Source organism: Lepidochelys kempii, chromosome 18, assembly GCF_965140265.1.
Source record: "Lepidochelys kempii isolate rLepKem1 chromosome 18, rLepKem1.hap2, whole genome shotgun sequence".
Classification (NCBI taxonomy): Eukaryota; Metazoa; Chordata; order Testudines; family Cheloniidae; genus Lepidochelys; species Lepidochelys kempii.
This window is the reverse complement of record NC_133273.1, coordinates 5,115,330-5,123,637: the sequence shown is the minus strand read 5'-3', so window position 1 is coordinate 5,123,637 and position 8,308 is coordinate 5,115,330.

The window sequence follows — 8,308 nt, the reverse complement described above, 5'->3', positions numbered from 1 at the left end:
TATGGCTCCCCCACCTCCCCTGACCCTCGCGTTTGAGCCGTGGCTTCAGGCCATGTCCCTCCCTCTCCTCATCTCTGCACATTGATGCTCCTGCGCGTTCCTGCCGGGTCTGTCCTACAGCATCTCCCTGCCAGCCCCCTCCCCTCTCTCCACCACCAAAGCCTACAGCACCCCTGGCCTCCTCTTGAAATGCCCTGACGCTTGCCCCCTTTCTGCCCCTCCCTTCAGAGTGCAATTGCCCCTTAGCCACTGGCTCCAACCCTGCCCAGATCTCCTCACCCTCTGCACCAGGTGGAAGCTCCTTGCCCTTTACTCCCCACAAATTGCATGGCTTCCTGCTCCCTTCCTCGCCTGCCCCACTCCTGCCTTCTTAGCACAGCCCCCTCTGCATGGGTAGTAACCCTCCCTGGCCTGGCCTGCCCTGCCACCCCCACCACCTTCAAATCCCTCCTCCAAAGTCACTTCAGTCACTCCCCTCCCCACACATGCACACACACATACAGGGAAGCATCAGCAAAGCAAGGACTTAACAAGCCTTGGAGCCAGAGCCAAACAAATGAACACAAAAGCCATGGAACTAGCAGGACTCTGGCTAAACTGCAGCCTCACACCTTTTGTGTCCTACTGCCCTCCATCACTGACCTGCCCCAGCACCATGTCGGTTGTAAGATAAACTCTTCGGGCTAGGGCCCTGTTTTCTTGCACAAATCTGGAGCTGCACCGATGCCTTTCATGCCCAAAGAGCACCAAGGCCCTTGGTCACACCCCATGGTAGCTCCCCTGCTGGAACTGGTACTGAGCAATGGAGCAGAGTGTCAGGGGATGCTGGAGCAGAGGCTGATGGACACACATGCTGCAATGGGATTGAGTCCAGCTGCACAGTTAGAGGAGAACATGGGCAATAATCTGAGGAGCTTCCATGCTACCTCCAGCTGTAAACTCTGCAGAAAGCAAAGCCAAGCTGTAGGGGCAGACTCAGTCTCCCCGAGGAGTTGCAGATTCTGGATGCAGAAATCCCAGTCCTTGGAGTTTCCTGTGGAGCTGGGAATCAGCAGAGACGCTGGGAGGAAACATCAGGAATTGGCATTGGGGGATGTGCCTGCTTGGCAAGGGGCCATGGATCAGAGACCTTTCCATGGTCTGCTGTGTTTATTTAGCAGTAATATCACTGCTGCACTTGGTCCTTGCCTGGATTTTGCTGAGGCGAGGGAAGGCTGTTGGTGTAACCATGTGACGAGGCCACACTAGGGACGGAGCTGGGCTGGGCGGTACAACATGGCCATCCCTGCCCCCAGGGCAAGCGGAGTCACCGCCTTAGGACTCTGGTGAACATGATCTAGGCTCAGGTGGAGACACGCCCGAGCCATTCCCAGCAGCTGGCTATTTGGTGGCCATGTGTGCGAAAGGAATCGATGGGTCCAGTGCCCAGTGGGCAGGAATCAGCGTTGACTCTACCTGGACCCCTTGTGGGCAGACTCAGCAGAGGCCAAGGACTGACTGGCCCATGGAGCCTCTGAGTCCCAGAGCTGGTCCTGCCTCATCAGCGCTGAGACCGTGGGTGAGCACAGTTCACTCTGTGCTGCACCCGCTCCCTGGGAGAATGAGGAGGTGGGGAAGGTACTGTAAGAGTTGCATGGTTGGGACAGGAGAGCTGGGGGGTCTAGCAAGGCCATTTAAGTGCTCCAGGGACTAGAGACCCCAGCACAGCCTAGTCATTACCCACAGGTGTGTCTGTGACCTTGGGGCCCTGCAGGGAGGGACGGCTGCAGTCAGAAAGGGAGTGAAGCTGGAAGAATGAAAGGCATGTTTTAAAATGAAGAGCGGGGGAGGTGGCAAAGAGATGCCTGCACTGAGATTATTTTGGTCCTAACCTGAGCCCATGGTGATTTCCTGAATGCAGCCGCTTTCCCTTCCCCAGCACCAAGCCCCGCACTGAGCCCAGCGCAAAGGAGGGGAAAAACAACCAGCCTTTTGAGAACCTTAAACCACTTTCTCCAACACCTATGAACTCTGTCAGGAACATCCCTCATCAGAGAGCTTCAAGTGCCAAGAAATTTCCCTTGCGGGCAAAGCTCTCTCCTTGCTGTCGAAAGCAAAGCTGGTCAGGTTCACGTTGCTTCTTAAGGTGAATGTGCGGTGTGTTTTACCAGCTAATTGTGAAATTACAGGCTGCTCCAAAGTCAAGGAGAAGCATTTTATTGTGAGCCAAGGAATTAATCATACCTGGGGCTGTACAGATGTCAGCAAGAAACAATGCAGGATGGATTTCTCAGGAAGATTGCTTGACATGAATAGGAAGGGGTTTTCTGGTCTTTGTAGGTATGAATGAAAGATACTCAATTGCTTTCATGAACCTTGCTTTTAACCCTGTTTTATATATATATGTAGAGACTTAACATAAAGATTAAAATATAGGCCTCATTAAGTTCCAGAAATGTACAAGAAGGACCCCAGGAAATTCCCAAAGCCAAGGTATCTGTAGCAAGAGCAATTCAGGTTGTTGGTGCATCCTGTATATTTTTCGTACACATTAAACAAGGTAAAGGGAATACATTAAAACAATGATCAAAAACAAGAACAGACGATCCTCAGACACTTTGCTTGTACCTTCTCCTAGCTGTTGAGCATTTGATTTCTCAGCCTTAGTTCTATGGCCCTGCTAGAGGACATGTTGAGTTATTATATTTGATTATCTGCCACACGGCCTTTTATCAGACACTTTGTTTGTTTGTATTTTGAAGAATCCCCAAGGTGAAAGAGGCCACTCCCCTTTTCTTCTCTTCTCTTTATAACATCATCTCTTGTTGACCTAATTATCCCATCCTGAAGAACATATTCTCCTGAAATTGCTTCTACTTTGGAGATAGTGAGGGGAAAAGTCAGGAAATGCAAAAGTTAAGACTCCTAGAGAAGCATGGCCTTGCCCAGGTTGCTCTTGCAATGCATGGTATTTTGCTCACGCAGTGTACAGTAATTTACACACACAGTGCACGGTATTGTCTCTTTCATGTTTTCCTGTCCAATGTCTTTTTTGTTCCTTTCAGAGACACTCTGCCCTGGTGTAAGGCTCTCCCAGTGCGAAGTAGGACTGGGGCATTAGTGTTCATGCTGTTACATGTATACCATAGGATACCAAGGAGGTGTGATGCAGCCAAATGAATGTTACTGTTGCAACCTTCACTCTTGCACCACCTAACACATATTTTCACGCTGTGTCCTTAATGTTGCATTCATGTCATTGTGCCTTGTGTGGCTTGTTAGTTAACCGCAGGGGGAAACCTCTTGCTGCTATAACATGGGAGGCTGAGATCTCATACATGGGATGCCACTGGCAGGAAATGGTGTTTTTCAAATACAGCTTGTATAGCTTCTCCTCCAATAGGATTATAATATGCAAATACCCTAGAGTCAACTGTCTGCTTATTGGCTGAATTATTCATAGATTCATACATTTTAAGGTAAAAAAAGCCATCATCTAGTCTGACCTACAATGAAGGCTGCATAACCCACAACCAATCCCCTAACAGAGCTCATAACAGAACCCAGGAGCCCTGACTCTAACCACTAGGCACTACTCTGCTACCCAGGGTTATCTCTGATGTCAGTCCTGCCATGCCAAAGTTTGCTGCTCAGACCTGGTCCTGTCTCCAGCTCCAAAGGGAAGTTTTAAAACTATGTAGACTTTCTTGTCAACATAGAGTCATTCAAAGTTCACAGCTCTGCATTGGGGGAGGAGACAGGCATGGCGCAGAAGATGACTGGTAGGTGAAAACCCAGAGCAGCAGGTGGAGTGGACCAAGGACAGGAGAGCAGAAGGACAGGAGGGCTCAGAGCAGGAAGGCCTCATTCCTGAGAAGAAATCCCTCATGCATTTCAACCATCCAGGGCCTTCCCAGAGACATTCTACTGCCAGGGCAGAGCACCCCAGCCCACCCACCGTCCCCCAAGTGTGCCCCTCACAGTTGTCTGTTCAGCCAGACATCCATGTCTGCTTCCTGCAGGACTGATGTGACAGGGTCTGGCTCTCAGATCTCACCTGAGGTTTCACACACGCAGTGCTGCTTCTTAATCTCTGACCCACCCAGATGCTTTGACAGCAGCAACAACCCGGGGCAGCTGTGCAGAGCCAGTGCAGAGAAGATGTGCCCTGCCTATCTCACAACGAGTGAGACAGTGCTTTCCAGGTCCCCCCGTGTACCTGCCCACGTCACTCTCATATGGCAGTGGACGGGGTGGCAGCATGCCCACACAATCCCCCCCAGCTCAGAGATCTCCTCTCATGCAGCAGGGTAGGGACAGAGGCCTCCTAGCAGTCTCCAGCAGCCCAGAACTGATTACTTATCCCATCCACGAAGGAAGACAGCCTGACAGGGATCCAGGGTGCAGGGTGCCAGCTGCCCCTCCCAAAAGCAAGTGCCAACAAGGATCTGTGTGTAGGCAGCCCCCTGCACTGCCCAAAGGAGAGGGCAGAAAGCATGCCAGGCATCTGTACCTCCCTATGGGAACCTCTCCCCGTGACAGCAGTCTCAGGCTGGCAACTGGCCAGGCAGAAAAGAGCACGGCATGTGCAGGCTTCCCAGGAGGCAGCAGGCGTTGTGGGGTGCTGGGGACCCGGGGGCTCAGTGGCTGGGCCATTTCTATGGCTGGCCATAGAGAGCATGGCAGGGTAAGAGCAAGGGAGACATTCTAACCCGCAGGAGCTTATTTTGAGGCCCAGGGCTCCCAGGCAGGAGTGACAGCCCCCTTCTTAGGGGACATGTTCCTTGGACCCCATGGGGGGAAGCACGGACCCTACTAGCCAAATTGCTGGAGCACACCTGAGTACCAGCCTTACCTTAACCCAAGACTCTGGGAGCTGTGACCGCCAGACCCACCCCTGGTCTCCACCCGCCAGCGCCTAGGCCCAAGGAGGCTGGTATAATTTCAAAGCGGGCAGTGCTAGTAATTGGAGTTGCCGCCGGGGAGGATGGGCTGCAATGCTGGCTGCCTTTGTACCTGCCCTGGCTCTTAGCTCGAATGGCAGCACGAACAATAGGCCGACTGCTCTCTTTGGTGCTGGCTGTCAGAGGCAGGTGTTGGGAAACCAACCCGGCAGGTCGGGATAATCAGCTCCCTGTGCAGGAGCTAGGGTGGGAAGCCAGCCTCCTGGTTCTCTGGTGTCTAATCCCAGGGAGGACAGCCCGACCCCCTGCGGGGAGCCAGCCAAAGCTGCCCAGCTCCGGCACAGTAGACAATGCCCCTCACACTCCCTGAGAGAAAGGGCTGAATGGAGCCAGCCCACCCCGCAAGCCTCTCACACAATCAGGGCGTGTGAATGAGACAGGTGGACCAAGGGCGGAGAGAATGAGCTGCCAACACCCTCCTTGCCTGGCCTGGCCTTGCTTGCCTGCTTCCCAAGGCAACCCCCAATTCTGCACTTGGGACCCACCCACAGGGAAGGTGCAGCCAGGCCTGACTTCCCCAGGAGGGCAGGGCAGAAAGGGGAAGGAAGGGGAAGCTCCCAAGCCTCCAGGAATGTCCAGGATCCCTACTGTCTGTGCTGAGATCTCTCCGTAGCCCCGTTCTCACTGGGGTTCCCCTCGCAGAGGCCTAACCAGTAAGCAAGGGGGTTGGACATTGGCACATCTGCTGAATAATGTGCGGCACTGGGCAGCCATGTGCCCACCCCCACCCCATGGGGAAGGGAAGATTCAGATCTTCCCCACTCCATCCCAGACTCCCTGTGCGACGGGGACAAGTCACACAGGGCTCCTCTACACAGCCCATGGCAGCAAGCCTCTGAACCCGGGGTAGCAGCTTCAGGCTTGTGGGGCCCACAGCATTCCAACTAGCTGTGGAGACACTGTGGCTCAGGCTGGAGCTCAGGTTCTGCAGCCTGGAGGCGAGCTTCAGAGAGCCCAAACAGGTGCCAGCAGCATCAGCTGCTGGTGCCAATATCATTTGATGCTCAGATCTGACTGGAAAGCAATTATCTCACTTCTGCTTGTGATGGTTTAGCTCCAGCTGCAGGGCACTGAATAGTCAGACAGAGTCAGGACCACCAACCCTGCTAAGCAGAGCCAAATGCCCCAGGGGCTCTGAGAAGCCAGTGTGTTGGAACTGCAAGCTATTACTATAAGAAGCGGGGATGTTTCATTCCCTGGTCCTGCTTACAGGCTAGGAGGCTCTGGAGCAAAGTGTGCGAACAGGGTCAGTCTGGAAAGACCCAGCTTGTGGCAAGGTGAAGTGAGTGGTGCTTTGGGGCCTTAGGGAGCAGCCTGGTTTCTCTCTCTCTGTTTTGCGGTTCTTGTGTGTTATCGTTCTGAATTCTAAGATGTAGTCATGTTATGTGGCAACCTTCCAGGCAATGTTTTTATCTAATTTTCCTGTGTGTATGCTGTGAACATAACAAACGCGATGCAAGGAAAGGGTTAAACAAGCTTAAGAGCCCCTCTCTAAGGGGTTTGTGCTGCTGTCACTAGATCAATTTAAAATCCATCTAGCTAACCCAGGGCAAGTTTCCTCCTATAGAGCAGGCTTGGAAATGAGAGCGAGAGGCAGGTTCTCAACCAACCTCTCTCCTCAGCTCCTGAGGATGATAAAACCCATTACAGGGCAGGGCAGGAGGGGCCTTTGATGCAGTGAAAGAGAAGGCTTTTGAAAGGAGGCCTGGATTGTGCCCCCAGAATTAAGAGCAGTTCAGATCCAGTGCGGGAATTGAACTCATGCACATCTTTCTGGTGTTTCGTAACCAAGGGAGGGGGAGCAGAGACACAGGCTCAGGGAGTGGCCCTTGCACTGGAAATTGACAGGGAGGCCACGGAGCAGTTCTGAGGAGGGCATGAAGGACTGAGTGGGGTCTGGCCTCCCGTCTCCTCAGTGCCAATAAGCTCAGACAGAGAAGGCGGCTTTGGCCTTAGTCCATGGGTGTAAAAAGTTTCATGTCTTTATTTATGGGAGGCCAGCGTTAGCTGAAACTGACCATAAACCACACACTGCCTTTGCCAAACACCCTGCCCTCCACCCGGACCCGCTGAGAATACAGAGAGAATTTTTTCAGTTACAAATGTATGATTTGCAAATTGCATAAAACCTGGGAGAGATGTGGTGGTTGTAGACACACTCTCTAGAGCATTTGACAACAGTGCACTGGAGTAAAGTCCACAGCTAGATTTTGCATGTCAATTTGATTTAAAAAAGCTGCCTAGTCGCAGACCAAATGTGGACTGTGATTGCCGGAGGCACTGCCTGGGAAGAGACCCTGCAGAACGTAATGCATGCTGTTATCACAGTGCCGCTGGGACAGCGTGTGCCCAGTCCCTATTATCAAGTTAAGGGGGAGAGCTCAGTACTAGTCAAGAGTGTCTTAAGAGGAACCAGGAAGGTGATCCATATGGTGCTACAGAATAATCCTTTAACAAGCACAGAAGATGCTAATTTAGAGACTGAAAAATCTAAGGGAAGGGCAGGAGATGTTTTATACTGACCTCAACTGAACAGCAACACTGAGGCAGTTGTTAAGGCATGTGGCCAAAAATACAGGCCAAGTCAAATGATCCTTCGCACCCTCCGATCATGCAGCATATCAGTCTGGTAATTTCTCCCCATGAAGGTTCTTATATTTTGTAATCAAATCATCTCTCAATCTTCCTTTTGTTTAGCTAAACATATTGAGCTATTTAAATCAGTCACTGTAAGGCATTTTCTCCAGCCCTTGAATAATGTTTGTGGCTCTTTTCGGCACCCTGTTCAATTTTTCCACATCCTTTAAGAAACGTGGATCCCAGGAGTGGATGCAGCATTCCATTATCAGTCTGACTAATGCCTTGGGTGCCATGCACTGGCTGAAATGAATCCTGAACGACTGAGCTCAGTCTGGGCAGGATCAGAGCCGGGTGCGCATCAAAAATATCAGACGCATGAGATGATTTTGTACATTGCAGATTTGTAAATTTAGATGCTAACAGCACCCACCACTCCCATGAGGCCCAGCAAATTTCAGGACAATCCGCGTCAGCCTGTGGATTATAGAGAACTTGACTAGTCCTACTTTAAGCAGAAAGTTACGCTCAACCTTAACTGTAACAGAGCTGCTGCTCCACTATTCTGTGCATGTGTGTGCACCCCCGTGTGTGTTGATGTGTATGTGTACCTCTGTTTAGATGGGTGTGTGGCTGTGAGTGCATGTTTCTTACACTCTGTAAGGTGTTCCTCTCACTGCGTCTGTGTGCGGGGTGACTCTGGCTCATAATTCACTGGTCCCCCAGTTTTGATCATACTCCTTTTAGACGACCGCACCACCACACTGCTTAGGACAACTTAGTTTGGT